The following is a 26877-nucleotide window of genomic DNA, read 5'->3' on the forward strand; positions in this document are numbered from 1 at the left end:
TCCCCCTGACTCTTAGGTCTGTATCTTTTTGGAATATCCCATACTTGTTGGCCGCCCTCCCTTAAGCCTTCTCATTCACCTGCTTGTGTGGGATGCAGGATACAGAACTCTCACTAGTATCTAAACATCTGCTGTTTCCAATTGTCTTCTCATCCACAAATTCAGAGAGAATTTATTTCCTCTGCAGTGACATGAACTTTGGAGATACTGACTTCACAATAGTTCTACCAAATCCCCCTGTCTTATATCTAGCCCTTAGCTCACCAAAGCTAAAAATGCAATGATTTGATTTGATGTTCCAATCTCCCCTGAGCCAGAAGCTGCAGGGGGTGGGGGAGCTCATGTTAAAAGTGGTGACATTCAGGGACTAACAGGAAGAAAAAAGAACATGTTAACAAATATCCTTCACAATGTCACCCCAAAACACGGGTGACCTCATTTACTTCTTACTAAATAGTTACCATCACTACTGTACACAGGAGGAAATGGATTTAGTGAGAGATGAAGTGACTTGCTCAGGGTCACAGGTAGCATAGTGTCTAGGTCCAACCAGAGTACTCAGTGGTTGTAGTATCTGAGTTCAGCCAGAGTACTCAGTGGTTGTAGTATGAGTCCCACAGGGGTACCCCCTGGTTGTAGTATCTGAGTCCCACAGGAGTACCCACTGGTTGTAGTGTCTGAGTTCAACCAGAGTACTTTCAGTGGTTGTGTCATCTGAGTCCAGGTCCAGCCGCATACTCAGTGGGTTGTAGTATCTGAGTCCAACAGGATACCATTGGTTATGTATTGAGGTCACCAGTGTACTTAGTGGCTGTCAGTACCTGAGTCCAAGAAAACCTAGTGGCTGTAGTACCTGAGTCTAACGGAAATACCTAGTGGTTGTAGGTATCGTGAGTCCAACCAGAGTACTCAGTGGTTATAGTATCTGAGTTCAACTGGAGTACTCAGTGGATGTCGTCTATGAGTCCAACCAATAGTTACTTATTTAGATGGTTGTACGTATCGGAGTCCGACAGGCAGTACCCATTGGTTGTAGTATCTGAGTCCAACAGGAAGTACCCATTGGTTGTAGTATCTGAGTCCAACAGGAGTACCCATCGGTTGTAGTATCTGAGTCCAACAGGAGTACCCATTGGTTATAGTATCTGAGTCAAACCAGACTACCTAGTGGTTATAGTATCTGACTCCAACAGAAGTACTCAGTGGATATAGTCTCTGAGTCCAACAGGAGTACTTACTTAGTGGTTATAGTATCTGAGTCTGACAGGAGTACCCATCAGCTGTAATATCTGACTTTGTAATATCAAAATCTACGACTTTCCATTTGCATCACTCCACTATTTCTTGAATAGATGGATAGTTTTCACAGTTAACTGGGGCCTAATCCTACTTCCCAATCTTCGTATTATACCACAGGCTCAGACCAAAAGACAGAATGTTTACAATCAGGACTGTCATTTAAACCTGAGGCATTTAGGTGTCCTGCTGATCCTTGTCAATACTAACACAATAGCGGGTCTTTAAGCATCTGTGTTGAATGTTATTAAATGTGAGTTTTCTTCCCCTTCTACGTATTTTTAACCATGCTGTAATTCTCTTATTGTTTGAAATAACTGCTGTTAGCAGGAACTGGCTCCATCCTTGGCAGAGCATCAATACTAATATGGTAGTAGTTCATTATACATCCATAATGCACATTTTAGATGCGAATGTTCTACCCACTTAATCTTTTTTATTTACGTATTCTCCACTCTATATACTAACAACTATTTTCTTTCCTATTACCTCTAGTTTCTCAATGGTCTTGGTAAAATAGTACGTAGACCAAAAAAGATCTAGTAAGTGAATGAAGAACGGACAAATGAATTAATTCATCCATTTTCTAAACCAAGATACCTCAGGACAAATGCAATATATTCCAAGAAGAGCACCCTCATGAAGGAACGTTATCTCAGTGTGACCCAGAGGTTCTGTCTCTCTTTGTTCTCTCTCTCTCTCATTTATATACATATACTATGTATAGACACTTGTGCATATGCATATATGTCTATGTGTGTGTGTATATATAGAGAGATATAGAGAGACAGGTAGATAGATAGATACATGAGAGAAACAGAGAGAGAAAGAGATCTTTACATGATTGAACCTGTTTTTGTAGAGCCTTGGGGGTCAATGCAACACAGTGGTTAACAGTAAGGGTCTGAGATAAGGGGGAAAGTTCCTGACTGTCAGTTCCCCAGAAGACCCCTAGAATAACCTGTTGGCCAAGCAAAGCTGAGTTTATCACCCACTGCAGTTGATTATAGCCCCACCTCAACAGAATCTTAGTAGTGTCTCAGAAGAGGGGTTAAGAGATGCCATGTATCAAGTTTTTAGGTCTAGGTTTCTATTCATTTCCTGGGGCTTCTGTCCTGCCTTAACACAAACTGGGTGGCTTAAAACAACAGAAATTTCTTCTCTCAAAGTTCTGGAGGCCGAAAGTGCAAAATCAAAATGCTGATAGCGGCATGCTGCCTCCGAAGGCTCTAGGAGAGAATCCATTATTTGGGGCGTCTAGACTAAGGGATAGTTTGCACCACCAGGATGACTGACAGAGCATTAACAGACCATTTAGGCAACTATTACCAATTGATTCCTTGAATACTGATTCCAGGGGATGGTGGGTGTTTGCAATGCAGAATGAGATGTTCAGTAAGAAACTTATTATTACTATTTATTTATATTCTTTAGAGACAAGATCTTACTCTGTTGCCCAGGCTGGAGTGCAATGGTTTGATCTTGGTTCACCACAGCCTCCACCTCCTGGGCTCTAGTGATCCTCCCACTTCAGCCTCCTGAGTAGCTGAGACTGCAGGCATGCACCACCATGCCCAGCTAATTTTTTTAAAAAATTTTTTGTAGAGATGGGGGTGTCACTACCTTGCCCAGGCTGGTCTTGAACTCCTGGCCTCAAGTGATCCTCCCACCTTGGCCTCCCAAAGAGCTGAGATGATGGGCATGAGTCACTGTGCCTGGCCAGGAAACTTATTTAACATTGTGTAACCTGTTCACCTGTTCTCCTGAACACTTATTTCACCTCGGATTTTTTTTTTCTTTTCTTTCTTTCTTTCTTTCTTTCTTTCTTTCTTTCTTTCTTTCTTTCTTTCTTTCTTTCTTTCTTTCTTTCTTTCTTTCTCTCTCTCTCTCTCTTTCTTTTTTCTTTCTTCCTTCCTTCCTTCCTTTCTCTCTCTCTCTTTCTTTCTTTCTTTCTTTCATTCTTTCTTTCTTTCTTTCTTCTTTTTTTTTTTGTAGGATATCCAATATCCTCAGAACCATTAGGAAACTGCAAACTAGAGCAAGAAGGAAAAAGATCCAAGCCCGAAACCTGGGAAACACCAGTGCCTAAGAGATGAACTGAAGGGGAAGAACCAATAGAGGCACAAGAAGAAGGACCAAAAGAAGTAATGGAAGATCCAAGTGGAAGATGACATGGAGAAGCCCACAGTCAGGGGAGCTTCAGGGTTGCCCAAACTCACCATACACCATGTTCTACTGAGTCTATGGATGACCTGTTGAGCAGATCATCTACACTTCTCCAGGGTTTCTGAAAGACACTCTGCTCTTCTTGGGAAGACGAAAAGCCCCTCTCTGCTCCTGGGTGCCTGAGCTTAGGTGCTTCTCCTCCCTGTCTTTTCACTCTCAGTTCTGTGTCCTCTACCTGTCCCTAGAAGGTCTCCCTGTCTTTGTCACCTCAGATGTTCAAGATTCAGTTCCAAGATGCCCTCTGTCTTCGAAGCATCGGAGCTTTGCTGACCCTCCCATGTCAGTTTTTTCTGCCTCACCAATGAAGCGGCTTCTTTTGGGAAATGTCAGATGGCATTAGCCCTGCCCCCTTAGCCTTCTCCAGAGACACGGACCCTGGGGAAGCACAAACTGATCCAGGAGAGCCAAAGAACAGAATCGGTGGCATCCTTTGACTTCAGCGTCCAAAGCTGGAGTGCTTTCACCTCTTCACTAAGACTGTGCTTAAAGATGAGGTCATGCTCTCCTCCTGAATCACAACCACATACTTTATGTCTCCCAAAAGCAGTATTCAGTAGGAAAAGGAAAAGAAAATGCATTATCTGCCTGGCTGCTCACCGATGTCTCTGAGAAATGCAAAATAATGACAGTCCACCAAAGCACTGTTTATGGGCACTGTCCTTGTGGGATTCTCTAAGGGAGGAGAGAGATCTGGACAGAGTCAGCAGTTTGGGCTCCCGCAGGTCTGGGAGGTTTCAGATTCTCCTGCAACTTCATTTATCCTCCCCTGGTTACTCTGCACGGCGATGGCAGCCAGAGCCCTGGGCGGGTCCTCGTTGGATTTTTCTGACAGCTGTGCTGAATCATTTTTCCAGGTCACTCATTCTTCCTGAAATTGTGTTTCGTCTTCTGGCAGGTGGAGGGTGCGGCAGAACATTCTCACCGTCACTTGAGTTCGAGACCTCGAGACGCTCTCGTCTGTACTGCGGGGTCCCAGCAGGGACCAACGCTTCATTTCCTTGTCTGAAGCAACTGTACATTTCCACCTAGACTCACAGGTCCTGAGGTTAACAACCTCTTGGCGGTGATGAGTTTACCACCATGTGGCTTTGTTCATGATAATGAATTGTTCCTTCAGAGGCCACCAAAGGGGAGAACGCTGTGAACTGCAGGCATCACATCCATCAGGATTTGAAGAACAGTTACCTTGCCAGTCAGGGACGCAGTGATCCCAAATTCTTTTATTTATTTATGTATGTATGTATTTATTTATTTAGTGAGACAGAGTGTTGCTCTGTTGCCCAGGCTGGAGTGCAATGGCACGATCTTGGCTCACTGCAACCTCCACCTCCCGGGTTCAAGCAATTCTCCTGCCTCAGCCTCCTACGTAGCTGGGATTACAGGCACTCACCTCCATACCCAGTTAATTTTTGTATTTTTAGTAGAGACGGGGGGGTCTCACCATGTTGGTCAGGCTGGTCTCGAACTCCTGACCTCAAGTGATCCACCTGCCTCGGCCTCCCAAAGTCCTGGGATTACAAGTGTGAGCCACCGCACCCAGCCAGCGATCCCTGCTTCTGAATGTAACGCCGTCCTCCTGAGCCATCTGCCTCCCATTATGGCAGAACAGAACCATGCAAAATACGGCAATTTAGGCACCAAGGATGTCTCCTCTCCCTCTTTCCTAAAGCCCAGTTAAGACGATAATAAGGGAATGTTTTAAAATATAAGCTTACACTGACACAACGACTATGAAAGGGACTGTCAGTGGGTGAGAGACTGAACAGTGTGGGAAGTGGAAGGCGACAGGGAGATGGAGAGGTGATCACTCTTGCAGGCTGGAGGAGTCAGAGCTTGGAAAGCTTTGGGAGGGAGAAGGGGAGAAGAACGGAGCCAGTGTGTTTCCGTGGAATTTGAGATAAACGAGACATCTAGTCCCCCAATATGACACAGGTAAGATAAGATCTGAGAACAGGGGGCTGAATTGAATGTCTGTGATGGGGCTGCAGACCATCTGTCCTATTCCCCCACCTTCCACCCAGAACCTGGCAGCCGGGCGTCCAATGCCGAACGAGACATAGGAAGTTTACCAAACAGCGCCGTGTTCTCACTCATAAGTGGGAGCTAAGCTATGAGGATGCAAAGGCATAAGAATGACACAACAGGGCCAGGCGTGGTGGCTCGTTCCTGTAATCCCAGCATTTTGGGAGGCCGAGGTGGGTGGATCACAACGTCAGGAGTTCGAGACCAGCCTGACCAACATGGGGAAACCCTGTGTCTACCAAAAATACAAAAATTAGCCAGGCATGGTGGTGTGCACCTCCCAGCTACTCAGGAGGCTGAAGCAGGAGAATCGCTTGAACCTGGGAGGCAGAGGTTGCAGTGAGCTGAGATTGTGCCACTGCACTTCAGCCTGGGTGACACAGCGAGCGAGACTCCACCAAAAGAATGACACCATGGACTTTGGGGACTTAGGAGGAAAGAGTGGGAAAGGGGTGAGGGATAAAAGGCTACAAATTGTGTGCCATGTATACCTCTTGGGTGATGGGTGCACCAAAACCTCACAAATCACCACTAAATAACTTACTCACGTAACCAAACACCATCTGTTCCCAATAATCTATGGAAATAAAATTTTAAAAAAAAAGAAAACAAGTTTCTCCTCTGAAGAAATACAGCCCCAGGAGAAGGGTCCTCATGTTCTAATCTAGCACGTTGGAATATCTCAGCAGGATTCCCACCCAATTTTCTGACTTAACACTTCCTTAATAAGCACCTATCATGTTCCAAGCAAGTTCTCAGTTCTTGAGGCCCAGGAGGGAAGAGAACCAGTAACCAGGTTCCTGTCCCCATGTGTATTAGTCTGTTGTCACACTGCTGATAAAGACATACCCAAGACCAGGAAGAAAAATTGGTTTAATGGACTCACAGTTCCACGTGGCTGGGGAGGCCTCACAATCATGCCGGAAGGCAAAAGGCACGTCTTACAGGTGTCTGCAAGAGACATGAGAAAGAAGCCAAAGCTCCTGTAAAACCATCAGATCGGCCAGGCATGGTGGCTCACGCCTGTAATCCCAGGACTTTGGGAGGCTGATGCAGGTGGATCACGAGGTCAGGAGTTTAAGATCAGCCTGGCCAAGACGGTGAAACCCCATCTCTACTAAAAATACAAAAATTAGCTGGGTGTGATGGTGGGCGTCTCTAATCCCAGATATTCGGGAGGCTGAGGCAGAGAATTGCTTGAACCCAGGAGATGGAGATAGCAGTGTGCCAAGATCGCGCCACTGCACTCCAGCCTGGCGACAGAGTGACATTCTGTCTCAAAAAAAAAAAAAAAATTCGGATCTCATGAGACTTATTCACTACCACAAGAACAGTATGGGGGAAACCACCTCCATGATTCAATTACCTCCCACCAGGTCCCTCCCATAACACGTGGGAATTATGGGAGTACAATTCAAGATGAGATTTGGGTGGGGACACAGAGCTAAACCATATCACCGTGCATGCCAACTAAGGGAGCTGCTATTCATTCTGTAAATGTTTATTCAGCACCTCCTGTGTGTCAGGCAGTGTTCCAGGCACTGACGATACAGCAGAGAACAAAATCAAGTGCCTGCTCTCCAGCATATTTTGGTGAGATTGTAGAAAGAGACGATAAACAAATAAAACAAACAGTTTTTTAAAAAAGATGTTTCTCGTTAGTTCATTTTTGCTTTGTAATTTTTTAGTTGTTCTTCTTCATTTTGCCATGGAATAAGATTCTTCTGTAATATTCCAGTAAAACAGCTTTTTCTTATATTCAAATTTACTAGTGTCAACTGGACTTTGCTGGTGTCATGATACAAAGAGATAAGAAACAGAATCAGCTGACGAGATCAAACATCCAACGCCTGGGAGTTTCATAAAGAGACAGCTGAGAATATGAGAACAGAAACAAACAATCAAAGAAGCAATCTGTCACCAGGCACTGGGGCTCATGCCTATAATCCCACCACTTTGGGAGGCCAAAGCAGGAGAATCACTTGAGGTCAGGAGTTCAAGACCAGCCTGGGCAGCATAGCAAGATCTGTCTCTACAAAAAAATTAAAATATTATCTGGCCATGGTGGCACACACCTGTAGTCCTAGTTACTCAGGAGGCTGATTGTTTGGGCCTGGGGTTGAGGCTTCAGTGAGCTGTGATTGTGCCACTGCACTCCAGCCAGGGTGACTGAGTGAGATCCTGTCTCAAAAAAAAAAAAAAAAAAAAAGTTAAAAAAAAAGAAGCAATGGAGAAAGGCCATAACTCACCCACTATTGTAGGGTATCATGCCAGAACCTTTGTATCAGAGAAGCTCCCAGAAAGAAAGAAAAACAAATAAAACCAGGTCACCTACGCAGAACAGAGAATCGTAATGGTGTTTTATATCCCAACAGTGCTGGAGGTTAGAACACAATGGTGGATTTTGTAATATGTCCAAGGGAACGTGGTTTGCAGTTTATAATTTCTTTTTTTTTTCTTTTTTTTTTTTTTTTTTTTTTTTTTTTTTTTTTTTTTTTTTTTTGAGACAGAGTTTCGCTCTTGTTGCTCAGGCTGGAGTGCAATGGCCCAATTTCAGCTCACCACAACCTCTCCCTCCTGGGTTCAAGCGATTCTCCTGCCTCAGCCTCCTGAGTAGCTGGGATTACAGGCATGCACCACCATGCCCGGCTAATTTTGTATTTTTTTTTTTTAGCAGAGATGCGGTTTCTCCGTATTGGTCAGGCTGGTCTCGAACTCCCAACCTCAGGTGATCTGCCTTCCTCGGCCTCCCAAAGTAATGGCAGTTTAGAATTCTTTACCATGAAAAACTATCAATATAGTGAAATGATAAATGAAAAAAGATAAAATTATAAGCTCCCCACAGATTGAAGAGAGGGCTAAAGGGCCCCCCAAGAAACTTTAAAAACTTGGCTCGTGCCTGTAATCCCAGCATTTTGGGAGACTCAGACAGGTGGATTGCTTGAGCCTAAGAGTTTGAGACCAGCCTGGGTGACACAGTGAGATTTCATCTTTACAAAAAAATACAAAATTTAGACAGGCATAGAGGCCTATGTCTATAGTTCCAGCTACTCAGGAGGCTGAGGCAGGCGGATCGCTTGAGCCCAGGAGGTCAAGGCTGCAGTGAGCCCTGATTGTGCCACTGCAATCCAGCCTGGACAACAGAGCAGGACCCTGTCTCAGAAAATAAAAACGGAGCTCCCAGCCATGTTGGAATGGGAGGTCGGACACACCTCAGCATGCTATTTCCTTATTAATCCCTAAGCAGAATTCTTCCCTAAGGAGGAAACAGAACCTAAGGCTCTAGAAAACAAGAAACAGATGACACATTCCTTTATCACCTTTAGACAGTTGTCTGAGGCCAGGACCGGACACTTTGTCCTTCTTTGCAGTCTTGGCATGAGAGCTCACCAGTTTCATAGTGCATTTCTTCCTGATAAGAGACCACCAGCCGTGGAGGAGTTCTGGTCAGGCGATGGAGGCTGCACAGTGAGGGCTTTCTAGCCCTGCTTCACCTTTGGATGTCAGAGAGGCCAAAACTGCACCCCTGGATCATGCTAATACCATCATTTTTGGAACATACACTTTTTTTAAAAATTTTTGTTTTATTTTATTTTAAGTTCCAGGATACACGTGCAGAACATGTAGGTTTGTTCCATATGTTGTGCCAATGTGGTTTGCTGCACCTATCAACCCATCACCCAGGTATTAAGCCCTGCATGCATTAGCTATTTAGCCTGATGTTCTCCCTCCCCTCACCCCACCAACAGGGTTCAGTGTGTGTTGTTCCCTTCCCTGTATCCCTGTGTTCTCATTGTTCAGCTCCCACTTATGAGTGAGAACATGTAGTGTTTGTTTTTTGTGCCTGTGTCAGTTTGCTAAGGATGATGGCTTCCGGCTTCATCCACGTCCCTTCAAAGGACATAATCTCATTCCTTGTTATGGCTGCATAGTATTCCATGGTGTATATGCACCACATTTTCTTTATCCAGTCTATCATTGGTGAGCATTTGGGTTGATTCCGTGTTTTTGCTATTGTGAATAGTGCTGCAATGAACATACATGTGTGTGTATGTATCTTTATATTAAAATGATTTCCATTCCTTTGGGTATATGCCCAGTAATGGGGTTGCTGGGTCAAATGGTATGTCTGGTTCTAGATCCTTGAGGAATTGCTACACTGTCTTGCACAGTAGTTGAACTAATTTACATTCCCACCAACGGTATAAAAGTGTTCCTGTTTCTCAACAGCCTTGCCAACATCTGTTGTTTCTGGACTTTTTTTTCTTTTTCAAGATGGAGTCTCGCTCTGTCACCCAGGCTGGAGTGCAGTGGCACAATCTCAGCTCACTGCAACCTCTGCCTCCCATGTCCAAGTGATTTCCTGCCTCAGCCTCCCAAGTAGCTGGGATTACAGGCACCCGCCACCGCGCCCAGCTAATTTTTGTGTGTTAAGTAGAGACGGGGTCTCACCCTGTTGGCCAGGCTGGTCTCGAACTCCTGGCCTCAAGTGATCCTCCCGCCTCAACCTCCCAAAGTGCTGGAATTACAGGCATGCCACTGCCCCTGGCCTTTCTGACTGGCATGAGATGGTATCTCATTGTGGTTTTGATTTGCATTTCTCCAGTGATCAGTGATTTGAGCTTCTTTTCATGTTTGTTGGCCACATAAATGTCTTCTCTTAAGAAGCGTCTGTTCATGTCCTTTCCCCACTTTTTGATTGGGTTGTTTGCTTTTTTCTTGTAAATTTTTTAAGCTCCTTGTAAATTCTGGATATGAGACTTTTGTCAGATGGGTAGATTACAAAAATTTTCTCCAACTCTGTAGGTCTCCTGTTCGCTCTGATGATAGTTTCTTTGGCCGCATGCAACCATTTTTTAAACATGCAACCCACGAAGAAACATGAAGCTCAGTTGCACATGTGCACGTTTCTCGTTTCATAAACATTCATGACTCCTCCTGTGCTCATGGAATATGTACACATAGCCGTTCAGCATGCAATTCAGTGTTAACACTTTCCTCTCCTGAGGGGCTTGCTCTGAGCTTCTGCAGGAGGCTACACCTCCCAGCCTGTGAGATAGCCAGGCTGCAGGCTGCAAACTTTTATGAGAAATAAAGCTGTCCCTTCCAAATTTATGCACCTGCGATTCTTCAGGTGACAGGGAGTTTAGAAAAAAGACATTTTCCACTGGGCGCAATGGCTCACTCCTGTAATCCCAACACTCTGAGAGGCCGAGGTGGGCGGACCACTTGAGGTCAGGAGTTCAAGACCAGCCTGACCAACATGATGAAACCCCACGTCTACTAAAAACACAAAAATTAGCCAGGCATGGTGGTGCGTGCCTGTAGTCCTGGCTACTCAGGACGCTAGGGCAGGAGAATCGTTTGAACCTGGGGGCGCGGAGGTTGCAGTGAGTGGAGATCATGCCACTGTGCTCCAGCCTAGGCAACAAAGAGAGACTCTGAAAAAAAGGAAAGAAAGAAAGAAAGAAAGGAAAGAAAGAAAGAAAGAAAGAGAGAGAGAGAGAGAGAGAGAGAGAGAGAGAAAGAGAGAAAGAGAGAGAGAAAGAGAGAAAGAGAGAAAGAAAGAAAGAAAGAAAGAAAGAAAGAAAGAAAGAAAGAAAGAAAGAAAGAAAGAAAGAAAGAAAGGAAGAGAGAGAGAGAGAGAGAAAGAAAGAAAGGAAAGAAAGAAAGAAAGAAAGAAAGAAAGAAGGAAGGGAAGGAGGGAAGGAGGGAAGGAGGGAAGGAAGGAGGAAGGGAAGGCAGGAAGGCAGGAAGGCAAGAAGGAAAAAAGGAAGGAAGGAAGGAAGGAAGGAAGGAAGAAAGGAAGGAAGGAAGGAAGGAAAAAAGACATTATCAGGCAAGCAAGAACTCAGAAAAAAGAGATTCTTGTGCATGACTTTCTTTTCAAGCTTGATAAAATGCTCCAGCAAACAAGAGATCACACAGGGAGAGGAGAAGGTGTGGTTTATTAGACTGACCACAGATGGTTCCAATAAAGAAACAACAATGGAGCGATGACTCCGGTTTTTTGTTAGTTAAGGAGACAAAAGAGAACAAGGGAAATGGAGACACCCAGAGACTAGCAGCTGTTTCTATCCTTTGGGCTGAAGAAACAATTGGATGAAACAGCAACCCTGGGCACTGGGGAATTGAGAATCAAAGGCCCCTGGGAAAGGACTGTCCCTGTGGAAAGCACGTGTGAGTAGAGTGTGCTGTTGAGCTCTGCAGTGAACACCAGTCATGTCAATTCCATGTATTCATTTAATTCAAAATACTGGGAGTCTGAGGAAGTATGGGGGATGTAGATACAAGAACAAAGTCTTCATCTGTTGGAGCAGAGACTTTACAGAGGCCTCAAATTTAAAAATAAAAGCATAGCTAGATCAGCACATTATTTAGAGTTTTGCAAGAGATTTACCTGAAAAAAAAAAAAAGCAAGAAAGAAAGAAATCTGCCAAAAGTTAAGTGGTTCTGAGGGCTGGGCACAGTGGCTTATACCTGTAATCCCAGCACTCAGGGAGGCTGAGGCAGGCGGATCATTTGAGCTAAGGAGTTTGAGACCAGTCCGGCCAATGTGGCAAACTCCGCTGCCTGCCACCCCCATCTCTACTAAAAATACAAATATTAACCGGGCATGATGGCATGCACCTGTCATCTCAGCTACTTGGGAGGCTGAGGCATGAGAATTGCTTGAACCTGGGAGGTGGAGGCTGCAGAGAGCTGAGATTGTGCCAGTGGGCTCCAGCCTAGGTGATAGAGGGAGACCCTGTCTCAAAAAAAAAAGTAGAATTATACCAAAAGTGATTCTGGGTATATAACACAAAAGTGAAAGCAAGGACTCTACCAGCTCTTTGTACCACCATGTTCATACAGCAGTATTCACTAGAGCTGAAGGGAGGAAGTGACTCGAATGTCCATGAATGGATGAGTGGATAAACAAATGGAGTCTTTCCATCCAATGGAGTATTATTCAGGTTAAAAAGTGAGGGGAATTCTGACCCACGCTCAACTACATAAATGAACCTTGCGGACAGGCTAAGTGAGATAAGTCAGACACAAAAAGACAAATACTATATGATTCCACTTATAGGAGTTTCCTAGGGGAGTCAGACTCATACAGACACAAAGTAGAATGGTGGATGCCAGGGGCTGGGGAGGGGACTGGGGGCTGAGTGTTTCATGGGGACACAGTTTCCGTTCGGGAAGATGAAAGGATTTGGAGATGATAGTGGTGACGGCTGCTCAATACTGTGAACGTGCTTAATGCCACTCAACTGTGCATTTAAACGTGATGAAAATAATAAATGTTATGTTATGTATATTTTATCACAAGAAAAACAAGTTAAAAGTGGTTTTCTGTGAGAAGTAGGACTTGTGGATAGGGAGGATTGATTTTCATCATAAACATGTGATACTATTTGATTTTAATCTATGTGTACATAATACTTTGATAAACATTTTAAATTAAAATCAAACACAGTAAGTGATGCCTTTCAGTGGGAAGAAAAGGAAATCTGTATAAGAATATAAACTGTCACGCCTGCTCCCTGCCTTTCATCTTGCTGGAATATGAAATAATACATTTTTCTTCCCTGGTAGAACCAGGAGAAATGCAGACACAGCTTGGAATGGCTGAGATATGACGTTGAAGGTTTTCTCCTTATGAAAAGAGGACGCCTTTAGTTCACATTTTTCAAAGCATGCTCACAGACACCACCTTATTTCATATCACACTTTTGTACAATGAGCTGAAAGTACTTTTTCCTCGTCCTTTTAAAAATAAGGGAGCTAAGCCAGGCACCGTGGCTCACATCTGTAATCCCAGCACTTTGGGAGGCTGACGTGGATGGATCACAAGGTCAGGAGTTCAAGACCAGCCTGACCAACATGGTGAAACCCTCTCTACTAAAAATAAAAATTTAGCCAGGCGTGGTGGCATGCACCTGTAATCCCAGCTACTCAGGAGGTTGAGGCAGGAGAATCGCTTGAACTGGGAAGACACAAGTTGCAGTGACCCAAGATTGTGCTACTGCACTCCAGCCTGAATGGCAGAGTGACACTCCATCTCAAAAAAAAAAAAAAAAAGGGAGCTGAAATTCAGAGAGATTAATTGTAAGTTCCTAGAAGTAGAAGACTTCTCAGTACATGGTAAAACCACACTTGTGTTCGACCTTTCACAAAATAGTAAATGTGCCAAATATTAGTGATTAACTGAAGCACAGTTGGCTCCAGAATTGACTATTAGCGAAATTACTGTAGGCTCTGTCAATCAGTCATCTATCTGTATCTATCAATAAGCTATCTATATCATCTATCACCTGTTTATTATCTAATATCTATATCTATCATGTATATCTATATAACTCATTTGTTTCATCTATCTACCTATATCATCAATCTATATCTATCATCTATATCTATCCATCATCTATCTATTGATGTATTTTTCTATCTATATCATCTATCCATCTATATCATCTATCTATATGTATCATCTACCTATATTATCTACCATCTGTCTATCATTTATCTATCTCAATCTCTATCTCTGTTTACCTACCCACCTCTTTGCCATCTATGTATAAATCTATCATCTATTCATCCATTTATTCATCTATCATCTATTTACCTATGATCTATCACCTATCATTTATTTATTTATTGTTTATCCATCACATCTCTACCTATCATCTACCAATCATCTATCATTTACCTGCTGTTCTATTTGTCTATCAACCTATCTGCCTATCATCACTAGGATGACCAAACTTCTCGACTTGCCTGAGACAGAATCACTTTACCCCTATTGTCGCAGGTTAGCATTTGTCTTTGAGTTCTCATTTCTAACAACACAGTGTTATAAATACGATAAGACCAGATGGAAGCTCCATCTCCATGTGTACTCCATCTCCTCCTTTGTATACTGGAAGCTCCTGCCATCGTCTTATCTGGTCATGTGTGAGACACGTGTGCAAGAAATGGAGTTCTCATGCTCACATATGGCGAAATCTGAAAGCTGATTTATCATAATCTGTTCCCTGTTTCCCAACTATTCCCAACACCAAGTGATACTTCTCTTTTAAGGAGAGCATGTAGGGGACTTAGTGATAAAATAAAGCTGTCTGGCTGGCAAAATGAAGTGCACTTGGACAGAAGAGGCTAGACACAGTTCACACCATACGGTCTTGAGTAGCAGTGGTGATATTCAACATAGCTGCCCCTATCAGTCCCTGTGGGGTAGACAGTTGGATGAACAGAGCTTACGCTTTACCTTCTGATATGATTTGGCTCTGTGTCCCCACCCAAATCTCGTCTCCAGTTGTAATCCCCACGTATCGAGGGAGGGAAGTGATTGGACTGTGGAGGTGGATTTCCCCATGCTGTTCTCATGATAATGAGTGAGTTTTCACATGATCTGATGGTTTTATAAATGGCAATTTTTTCCTGTGCTCCACTTCTCTTTCCTGCTGGCATGTGAAGAAGGTCCTTGCTTCCCCTTCACCTTCCATCATGATTGTAAGTTTCCTGAGGCCTCCTCAGCCATGTGAAACTGTGAGTCCATTAAACCTCTGTCCTTTATAAATCACCCAGTCTCAGGCAGTTCTTTATAGCAGTGTGAGAACAGATTAATACACCCTCCAAACCCGTGAAACCACCAGAACACAGGTTGTTTGGGTCATTGAGAAACACAGGAAGATATAAATGGGTGCATAAGAAGTTTATGTGGGAAATGCTGTGCTATAAAATCTGTTAGAATAATCTGAATGCTCTTGCCAGAGTAGAGTGGATGTTTAGTGCATGGAGCAAACCTACAACTAGGTTTGTACTTTATAATTTGGTAATGTCTTTTTAAATTTTGCAACAAACCCTTAAGGTAGTAATAAACTAACAAAGAAAAGCAAAAGTCTGTGATTCATGAAAATTAAGTACTGAGTTTTCATTTCTCAAGAAAGTTGATGACAAATACGTAATCAACACAAAAAGCTTGCTGACGTATCAGGGGGTCCACAGTGAAAGTAACCCTCATACAAAAAACAGAGAAAGAAAAACCTGCCTGCTGAAGAAGCGTTAGTATCTCCTTCAAGAGCTAATTGACAATTTAAGATGACTGTGCTCAAAGATGACCACTCACCATGAGTGACTGTGGAAGTTCGTTTAGGTAGCACTCCATGAAGCATGAGTTTTCATTTAGATCAAGTGACTTTTCTTCTAAATTAATATTGCTCATTTTCACTTCAACTTTTCCTGCATATGTGCAAAGGGTGAAGCAATAGCTTCACTCCACTATGTACCATCTTTGTTAACAGAGGAATTTCAGGAACAATTAAGTGATGCCAGTTTTGTATAAAGGTCAAAACATGTTTCACATAGAAAATCAGATAATTCCAACTCCTGTTGGATTTTTTTCATCCAATTCATATGGTCAAAATAAAGCCCTTGAAAATTCATCCTGTTGAAGGTGAATCATCTAACATTATCATAAGTGCTACTGAAAATTCAGCTAAGTTCAATGTTGAAGATAAAATAATTTTTCAACCGTGATGATGACAGATTTTAACAGAGCACAGTGTCAAGGTAGAAACATCATTCATACCAAATTACACAACCTAAGGAACAAAAATTATACTTGGAACAGGTTGTGCTACATACATAATTATTCCCAAACATGCAGCAAATATTCAGTCAATAGAAACAGAAACTATGCCTGCCACAACTTACAAATAGTTTATTTAAGAGTGATCAAACTACAAAATTATTTAAATTATGTTTATGATTTTTTTTTTTCTTTGACAGAATCTCACTCTGTCACCCAGGCTGAAGTGCAATGGTGCGATCTCAGCTCACTGCAACCTCCACCTCCTGAGTTCAAGCAATTCTCCTGTCTCAGCCTCCCGAGTAGCTGGGACCACAGGTGCATGCCACCATGTCCAGCTAATTTTTGTATTTTCAGTAGAGGCGGTGTTTCACCGTGTTGGCCAGGCTGGTCTCGAAATCCTGACGTCAGGTGATCCACCCGCCTCGGCCTCCCAAAGTGCTGGGATTAAAGGTGTGAGCCACCACGCCCTGCCAGATAATTTTTTTAAATGAGCACTTCCCTTGCTTTTCACCTTCAATGCATTTTAGAAATGTCTGAGCCTTTAAGCTCTTTAAAATAGAACACTATTTAAATAAGTCTCCTACAATGACAGTGACTATTACTTTTGTAAATGCGTCTTCCAAATTTTGGATGAATTTTTTTTCAAGTGAGTTGGAAATTTTTAATTAAAGTAATCATGGCATACCGAAAGATCTCCAACACTTGAAGATCTTAACAAAATGCAATTATTGGAAATAAAGTCTGCAATCAGGAAGGTATTGAAATTTGTCCCCACCAAAGCAAGCCTGGAAGTAAACAACTTAATTGATGTGAGCTCAAACCATGTACAAGATTTAATTTTAAACTTCTAAAATTGTGTTTGAGAGTAATCTAGATGTGCAGGGAAAATCTTTTGATGCAGCTCCTGTTTATAATTTGATAAACTGATACTCAGTACCTATCATTTCCCAGCAGCTCTGATTAGCAAAACACTCAAAAGAATCAAAACTAAAGGAAATTATTTCACAAATTTTGATTTATAAGAATATTTGAATATTTGTCAACTGAAGTATTCTGAATGGAAGCAAAAAGACAAGATATATAAAAAATTGGACTGAAATATTAACACATTTTAACACAAAATATTAAAATTGATAATAACCTCCATGTATCAGAATGGCTCTGAGATTACCAAAACCTCAGCATCTGTAGAGAGAAGCATTTTACAATTTAAAATATTATGATTGACTGAGAAGAATCAATTGAAGGTGTCAACATTTTCAAATTCATTAACCATAAAAGCCACTTTGAAGAAGATTGCAGGCAACGTTATGAAAATAACATAAAACAACATTGAAAACTTCATTTTCAGAAAATGCCAGTAATGCGGTTTTGGAAGTAGATATGGCTAAGAAACAGAGAGAAATATGTGAATGGCTAGCAAGCATAAATATTCTTCTTATTTTAGTATTTAGTATCAGATCATTAATATAACAAATTTAAAATTACTTTTTCTTAAGTTAGTGATAAACTGCATACAGATTTATGCAGGTAATAAATGTATATCGATTGCAGTTATTTTTAAAAAAGGTTTACTTTCAAAAAAACGGTTTTTGAAAGGAATTATTTTATAGGTCCATTAACATAACGAAACCAATTTGTTAGCCAATAAAAATATTTTTGAATTATATTATATTTTGCATCCCTTTCAATCTCAGAGTTTCCTTTGTAAACAAAAAAAAAAAGTAATGTTACTTATCTAAGAAACCTCTTGTCAGAAGAGACTTAAGGAAACATAAGAGATGTAGGACCTCAGCTTGAACTTTTAAATAAGATTTTTTTTTCCTTTTCTTTCTTTTTTTTTTCTTCTTTTTTTTTTAGACGATTTGCTCTGTCGCTCCAGGCTGGAGTGCAGTGACGCAATCTCGGCTCTGCAAGCCCACCTCCCGGTTCCGCCATTCTCCTGCCTCAGCCTCCAGCAGTAGCTGGGACTACCGTGCCCTCCACCACGACGGCTAATTGTTGGTATTTTTTGTAGAGACGGGTCACCATGGTTAGCCAGGCTGGTCTCTGATCTCACCTGACCATCGTGATCTGCCCGCCTCAGCCTCCCAAAGTGTTGGATTACAGGGCGTGAGCCACCGCCCGGCCAAACTCACTATCAGATTTTGAGGTTTTAAAGCCTTTCAGGATTTGTCTGCTTTTATATAAATGACCAGTTCAAATAGGCTAATTAACATCTGCTGTAATAAAATTAGAGTTATCACATAATTTTATGTGCTTCATAATGTATTCCAGTTCATCGACTCAATCACTCCTGAGAATTGTATAGAATGGTATCTGCAGGTGCAGCATAGAGGCCTATTGCACACGATTTTAATTTGAAATCATCCATCCAACAAAATTGTGCACCCCTCCCTAATCCGTCGTTGGACAACGTTCTCATATGATGATGAGGGAATGAAACTTGTATAATAGGTCCTTTATCAAAGATAATGTTTTTTGTGACTCATGTTTTTTTCCAGAAAAAAAAGTATCTCTGGATTGTTCAAAGGTACCTATAGCTGACAGTGAAAGAGATGACGCTCTGGTTCCTGTGTGCAGAGTGTATCAAGACCGCAGACCAGTGGCTGAGGTACCGTGGGCTCACACCTTAATCCATCACTTTGAGACCTAGCAAGTGATCATTGAGATTAGGATTTGAGACGACTGGGTGACCATGGGCGCGACCCATCTCTATAATAGAAATTATCCCAGGTTGGTGGCACACCTTGTATCCCAGCTACTCAGGGGGCTGAGGGGAAGATCCATTCGAGCATGCAGGAAATTGATGGCGATTGTAGCAAATGTACACTGCACTCAGCTTGGGACAGAGTAAACCCATTTAAACAAATCAACAAACAAACAGACAGCAGGACCTGCAGAGATGTAAGTAGATGCATTTCGGGAAAGTGTTTCCTTCAGTGCAGGTGGGGGAGTAGGTATAGAGTTATCAAAGGAATTGAGGAGGTGTGAGGAGTTCAGTCTATGAACTCGTCAGCATGGAGACCTATCCAAGAGATAGGCGTCTCTCTTGGAGTTAAAGAACAGGGCACAGGAGTCAGCTGAGAGATGGTAACTGAGGACATGAACTTCTTAGCTGTGAATGGAGTAGGTGGCCTGTGGAAGCCCTTACCAAGGATTGAGCTAGACATATTTTAGGAATGTTCCAAAGGGAGCTTCTTGCAGTCGGTGTTAGCCTGGGTTTTCCCCCAAAACCGACCTTGAAAAAGGTTCAAGTCAGCTGTATTTGGAGATATCGAGAAGGAGGCAAAGCGAGCTGTAGATGAGAGAAGCAACGTCACGGTGTTAGTTCACAGTTATTCTGGCGCACACCAGCTCCTCCCACTGAAATCTTGAGACAATGAGACAGGTGTGTGAAGTATGTGGAGCCAGAGTTATTATCCACCATTTCCACTCAAGTCATTGTTGAGAGCTGCTGGAGAGAGGGGAATGGAGCAAAGTTAATAGGTCCCGTGACCAGAGGAAAGCACCAAAAGCTGGATCAAGATCTTAGCTGTGCACTGTACCCAAAATATTCATGTGGGCTGTACACGTACTTGCGCAAACTCCTAAGACAGAGAGTTTGGATTATTCCATCATTTTTCCATTTGTATATCAATACAGCTATGAACCTTCTCAAAGAATCCTTTGTGAATGTATATGCAGATTTTTCTAGACTGGACCTGGGATTGGAAATGGAATATTAATGGAGTAGGGGGGTTTCAACAACACTAGATATTCAAATGGCCTCCCAAGTCATTGCATCAATTTTTCATCCATTCCTCTGGTAAAATCAATAATCCTGTTTAACTCATGTTCTCCATGTTTCCAAGTCAGCTTCCTAAATGTTCAACCTGGTAATTGTGCTTTATTTGCATTCCATGGTCTACGGGCTGACATTCATTTATTACTTCGTGCTGATTTATACCTTAAAAAAAAAAGTCTGGTGTTGAGGTTTAATTCCATAGGCCCATGTGTGTGGCTAGGAATGGGTGTTGTTTTTTGTGTGTGTTTGTTCATTTTGAGGATTTTGTCATTGACAAATCCTTTTTTTTTTTTTTTTTTTTTTTTTTTTTTTTTGTTTTTTTTTTGAAGACGGATCTCTGCTCTGTGCCTCAGACTGGATGCAGTGGCTGGATCCAGCTCACTGAGCAACTCCGCCTCCCGTTGCATGGCCTTCTCCCGTCGAAGCCTTCCGAATGGGCTAGACCGCACGTCACCGGCGCCGCAGCCCGCCCCGCGCCACGTCTGTATCGGCGCGAGTGCACCGTTTTTTGTAGTTTTTCCTTTTTATGTTTCTTTTTCCTTTTTTTTAGGCTCAGAGACGGGCTCCACCGTTTTATCGCAGATGGTCTCGTCTCCTGACCTCATGATCAACCGTCTCGGCCTCCAAAGTTGCTGGATTACAGCTGAGCCACGGCGCGCCAATGTAACTTATTATGATTACCTTGGGCAAGGTATTTGTCACAGTTAAATAGTGCTTTCTTTGAAGACTCCAATAATGATTTGAACCACTATAATTCTCAAGTGTGAATAATAACATCTTGAGAAAAAGAAAATCATATTCCCCAATAAAATCATCATAATCCCATTACATTTACTAATCTTTTATTGTATTATTAGCCTACATTTGTATTCGTTAATTCACACAAGTACCCAGTGAATCTAAACAGTACCAGTTACATGGGGGTTCTGTTGGATCCTGAGTAGCTATTTATCCTTTGATCACAATTCCAGATTTTTGAGTTATATTTAGCTAGCATTCCTTGTTGACCTATCTATTTTCTTGACTATGAGCACATCAGGAAGAGCATTACCATTTTCTCCCATAAATAAATCCTTCATTAGTTTCTTAATCAGATTCAAGAGCAAGGTGAGAGAAAGTGGCTGAGCAGGAGGTACCGTAAAGACACTCTTCATCTCTCATCTTCACACTGGGCTAAGCTTCAAGTCAGTGTCAGGGATGACACAGAAATTTAAAGCACAGTTGATGAGTAAGTAACCAGTGGTGAAAAGGGACCTGTGCAGTGAAGGGTTAACTCAGCAGGTCTTAGTTGTCCAAACCCTGTATATTAAAAGTCTGGTCCTTAACTGGCTCCTGGGAGGTAACCTCTAAGCTCTTGTGTGGCAAGATAAGTAAGCCCCCCAAATTGGGGTTAGAACAGGAGGGTTCTTGGCTTCACCCAGGAAAGACTTCGAGGGCAAGAAAATGGTGTTAGACAGCAGTCTTTTTTGAATGGTACTGTTCCTTGTGGAGCAAGACACAACCTATGCGCCACTGACAACTGTATTTATACTCATGTAAACCCACTTTTAATTACCTGCAAATTAAGGGGTAGGTCAATGCAAGCTGAGGGGTGCTGGTAAGAGTGTCTTATGCCAATGAGCAATGAGGGCAGGTGGGGATCACTTTTTTCACCATCAGCTGGTTCCTGTGGTTTTGTTTTGTTTGGGTTTTTTTGTTTTTGTCTTTATAGATCTTGTTTTGGTTAGCAGAGTTGTGACGAGAAAACAAGTCCTGCCAGGCTCCTACCTCACATGAAATGCTGTATTAGCCTATTCTCACACTGCTGTGAGGACATACTGAGGACTGGGTATTTTATAAAAGAAGGAGGTTTGATTGACTCACAATTCAGCATGGCTGGGGAGGCCTCAGGAAACTTACAATCATGGTGGAAGGGGAAGCCCTTCTTCACATGGCAACAAGAAGGAGAAGAATGAGAGCTAAGCAAAGGGGGAAGCCCCTTACAAAACCATCGGATCTGGTGAGAGCTTACTCACTATCACAAGAACAGGATGGAGGAAACCGCCCCCATAATTCAGTTATCTCCACCTGGTCCTTCCCATGACATGTGGGGATTATGGGAACTACAATTCAAGATGAGATTTGAGTGGGTACACAGCCAAACCGTATCAAACACCCTGCCTGGTAAGAGTGTCTGTTTACCTGGAAGCCGTGGGCCATGCCAGATAATCTAACAATGGGATTTATGGTGGGGGCTTTGGGTCTCCTGATATCAGCTCAACCTCTACAGGGACTGAAGACTAAGTTTAGCCACATGAGTGGCTGGTCATGCCTACATATGCAGACTCCAATAAAAACTCTAGACACCAAGGCCCAGGTGAGTGTCCCTGGTTGGTAATTCTCCATTCTAGGGGTCATGCATAGTTACTAAGAGAAATAAGTGCTGTCTGCGTCACTGCCCTGGGAAACGACCACTAGAAGCTTGCACCAGGTCTATCCTGGACCCTGTCCTATGGGACTCTGCTCCTTACTAATTTTTATCTGTATGCTTTTACTATAATAAATTGTAACTGTGAGGGTAACATCTTTTCTGAGTTCTGGGAGCCCTTCTCATGAATCATGGGGCCTGAGGAGTGGTCTGCAGTACTAGACTGTGCACAATTATAAGGCACTAATGTAAGGTATGAATCCAATTAGCTCTTTTCCCTCTGTATTAGGATTCTCTAGAGGGACAGGACTAATAGGATAGATGTATATATGAGGGGGAGTTTATTAAGGAGAACTGACTCACACGATCACAAGGTGAGGTCCCACAATAGACTGTCTGCAATCTGAGGAGCAAGGAAGCCAGTCCAAGTCTCAAAACCTCAAAAGCAGGGAAGCCAACAGTGAAGCCTTCAGTCTGCGGCCGAAGGCCCGAGAGCGCCTGGCAAATCACTGGTGTAGGTCCAAGAGTTCAAAAGCTGAAGAACTTGAGTCCAATGTTCAAAGGCAAGAAGCCTCCAGCACGGGAGAAAGATGGTCAGAAGACTCAGGCAGTCTAATCCTTTCACGTTCCTCTGCCTGCTTTTATCCTAGCTGCACTGGCAGCTGATTAGATGGTGCCCACCCAGATTAAGGGTGGATCTGCCTTTTCCAGTCCACTGACTCAAATGTTAATCTCACTTGGCAACACCCTCACAGACACACCCAGGAACAATACTTTGCCTCCTTCAATCCAATCAACTTGACACTCAGCATTAACCATCACACCCTTCTATCTAAACTCTTTGTTCACCACTGCCTTCATTCAGGTTACATTAACAACAATACCATAGACTGAGTGGCTTAAACAACGAACATTTCTTTCTCACAGTTCTGGGGGCCGGAAGTCAGAGATCAACGTGCCAGCATGCTGAGGTCCTGGTGAGGGTCTGCTTTCTGGTTTGAAGATGCAGCCTACTTGCTGCATCTTCACTTGGAGAAGGCAAGAAAGAGAGACAGAGAGAGAGAAAGGGACAGAGAGAGAGAGGGTGAGAGAGAGAGAGAGAGAGAGAGATCTCCCTGATGTCTCTTCTTATAAGGAAAGGAATCCCATTCATGAAGGCTCCACCCTTATGACCTAATTACTCCCATCACTGAGGACCATTACAGTGAGAGTTAGGGCTTCAACAGGTCAATTAGGGGCAGACACAAACATTCAGTCCACAGCAACCAGTAATCATTGACATCCCCCATCCTGACCCAAATGTCAGCACTCTAACCCCATAGGAGCTGGCCAAAATTTTCCAAATTTTAACACAGAGACCCTGGAGAGAACATCTACTGTAAACAAACGGCCTTTGGCTTCCATCAACCAAGCCCATAACTCTTGGTTCCCATTTCAGAGCGTTGTTTATTAGGTTGGTGTAAAAGTAATTGCAGTTTTGCCATTACTTTTCTAAATGGCAAAACCACAAATACTTTCAGACTGACTTAATAGAATTGACCAAGCCAGATATAGCCTCCTTTAGAGACACATATTGTCAATTATTTTTCTTGCTGAACTATTTAAATCCTGTAATTAATTACATCTCTTCGGGTAATATATTTGTAGCCTGTGCCCCTGACAAGAATCCACAACTTCAAACGTTTCAATAAGCAAATAACATAAAACAGCTTTGATTATTCGTCCTGTTTTTCTCAGCTCAGGTTAGAAAGTTCATTTGACTTAGAAGAAAATAAAATGTATTTTAAGTGAGACAAACAGATCACAGGAATATATATATATCATGTAATCCTAATTTTGTAAAAACTGCACATGTATTTGCATAGAAATAAATATAGAAGGAAAACCCTTACGATGTTAACAGCAGGCTCTCAGTAGGGAGATAGATAGAGTTGTGGGCAACTTTGCTTCTTTATCTTTTCGTTGAGTTTGTTGTTTGATTTTTCTGCAACCAACATGGATTAATTGAGAAAGTAAAGGATGAAATATTGATAGATGAATTCATTATCTCTATGGTTCTAGATTGTTTTCTTATCTGCTCTTCTTTACATGTTCTGAAGGAAATATTCTGCCGCAGAAACGATAGGGTATTTGGTGCTAATAGGAGTCCATGGAGTTGCAATACAGATTCTGGAGCCAATACCAGAAAGAAGAGAGGTGTGATGGGACCTAGAATCTCAGCTCCACGAGGCCAGGGATGGGTCTCTGTATCCCCAGAGTCTGGCTGGCACCTGCACATAGCTGTGCCCAGTCCTGTTTGTTGAATTGAATGAAGGGCTCACTTTGTTTTCTTTACCAAACTTGGTTTGAGAATTGAGGGAAGAAAGAAGGAGGAGAAGGAGAAAAAGGAGGAAAGTGAGGAGGAGGAGGAGAAGGTGATGTGGTTTGGATCTGTGTCCCCACCCAAATCTCATATTGAATTATAATCCCCAGTGTTGGAGGTGGGGCCTGGTTGGAGGTGATTGGATCATGTGGGATCGTTCATTCTCAAGAATGCTTTAGCACCATCCTCCTTGGTACAGTTCTTACTGCAATGATGTATTCATCTGTTCTCATGCTACTAATAAAGACATACCCAAGACTGGGTAATTTATAAAGGAAAGAGGTTTCATGGGCTCACAGTTCCACATGGCTGGGGAGGCCTCACAATCATGGCAGAAGGCAAAGGAGAAGCAAAGTCACGTCTTACATGGTGGCAGGCAAGATAGTGTGTGCAGGGGAAAGCCCCTTTATAAAACCATCAGATCTCATGAGATTTATTCACTATCATGAGAACAGCACAGGAAATACCCACCCCCATGATTCAATTACCTCCCTCCGGGTCCCTCCCATGATACATGGGGATTTATTACAATTCAAGGTGAGATTTGGATGGGGACACAGAGTCAAATCATATCAGATAATGAGTGAGTTATCATGAGATCTGGTTGAAAGTGTGCAGCACCTCCCATTCTCAGTCTCCTGCTTCTGTCCTGGCCATGTGATGACATGTCTGCTCCACCTTCACCTTCTTCCATGATTGGAAGCTTCCTGAGGCCTCCCTAAAAGCTGAGCAAATGACAGCATCATGCTTCCTGTACAGCCTGCAGAAAAGGGAGCCAATTAAACCTCTTTTCTTTATAAATTACACAGTCTCGGGTATTTCTTTATAGCAACACAATAAGAGGAGGAGGAGGAAAATTAGGAGGAGGAGGAAAAGAGGGAAGATGAGAAGGAGGAGGAGGGGAAGGAGAAGGAGGAAGAGGAAAATTAGGAGGAGGAGAAGAAGGAAAAGGAGGAGAAGGAGGAAAATTAGTAGGAGGAGGGGGAGAAGAGGGAAGATGATGAGGAAGAGGAGAAGGAGAAGAAGGAAAATTAGGAGAAGGAAGAGAAGAGGGGAGAGGAGGAGAAGAGGGTAGAAGGAGAAGGAAAATTAGGAGGAGGAGGAGGAAGGATGAAGAATAGTCTAAAGAAATGCATTCCATTGACATTGAAGTCATTTGCAGCCATTGATTTTCAGAATAAAGTCTGGGGAAAGGCCCCATAGGAAAATTCTGCAGTGTTTCTGTAAACATTCACTCTCCTGTCCCTTTCCATCTCTCAAAATTCTCAGATCCTTTGCCACTGAGTTGAATTATCCTTGCATGTAGACCTGAAATCTGGTGGAGAAACACCTTTACTCCCTGTTTGCCTGAGAGGCTTAATGGAAACTGGATGCTATTTTGATCAAAGATCAAATTTGCTCCCCCTGCTTTCCAGGGTGGTTCCCCTGACAGCAACCAGGACCCAAGTTCTAAGTTTACATGGAAAAATTCTTCACTGACTATATGAACCCAATGACTCACTTCAGAGAACAAAGACCTTTTCAGGGTACCTAAATCCTCAAAGCAAGGCAGAACGCACCACGTAATCTTTGGTGTGTGATTTTCCCAAACAGAGCTTCAATCACAGAAGCACAGTCTTCAAGAGACCCTGTGTATTTCACACACACTCCAGCTTCTGGGAGGGTCCATTGCTCAGTGCTATCAACCCAAGCCCTCGGTATGAAATGAAAAACACACTCAACATGTGAAAACTCACCTGGGACCACACGCCAAAGGATGGTCAGTGGACTTTGTAAAGGGCTAGAGAGTAAATACCTTTGGTTCTGTGAGCCTCATGGTTTCTGTCCTAACCACTCAACTCTGCCTCTACAGTTCAAAGGCTGCCATAGACAGCACATGAACAAGTGAGTGTGGCTGTGTTCCAATAAAACTTTATTCGCAAAAACAGGCTGTGGGCCATAGTTTGAGGATCCCTACTCCAAGGAAAAGAGTAACCTGGAAGATTCATGAAATCTTTATTTCAGTTGTCTCAGAGTATGTGTGTGTGCATGTATAACATGTATTATATGTACCCTTTGACTATATATTATGTATATGTATTTTGACTATATATTGTATATCTACACTTTGAATATATCTTGTTTATATAATATTTAATAGATTAAATATATTTCATTATTATTTTATTATATTAAGATAAATTATTGTTTCAATTGTA

Source organism: Rhinopithecus bieti, unplaced genomic scaffold (genome assembly GCF_001698545.2).
Source record: "Rhinopithecus bieti isolate Rb0 unplaced genomic scaffold, ASM169854v2 scaffold_1017, whole genome shotgun sequence".
Taxonomy (NCBI): domain Eukaryota; kingdom Metazoa; phylum Chordata; class Mammalia; order Primates; family Cercopithecidae; genus Rhinopithecus; species Rhinopithecus bieti.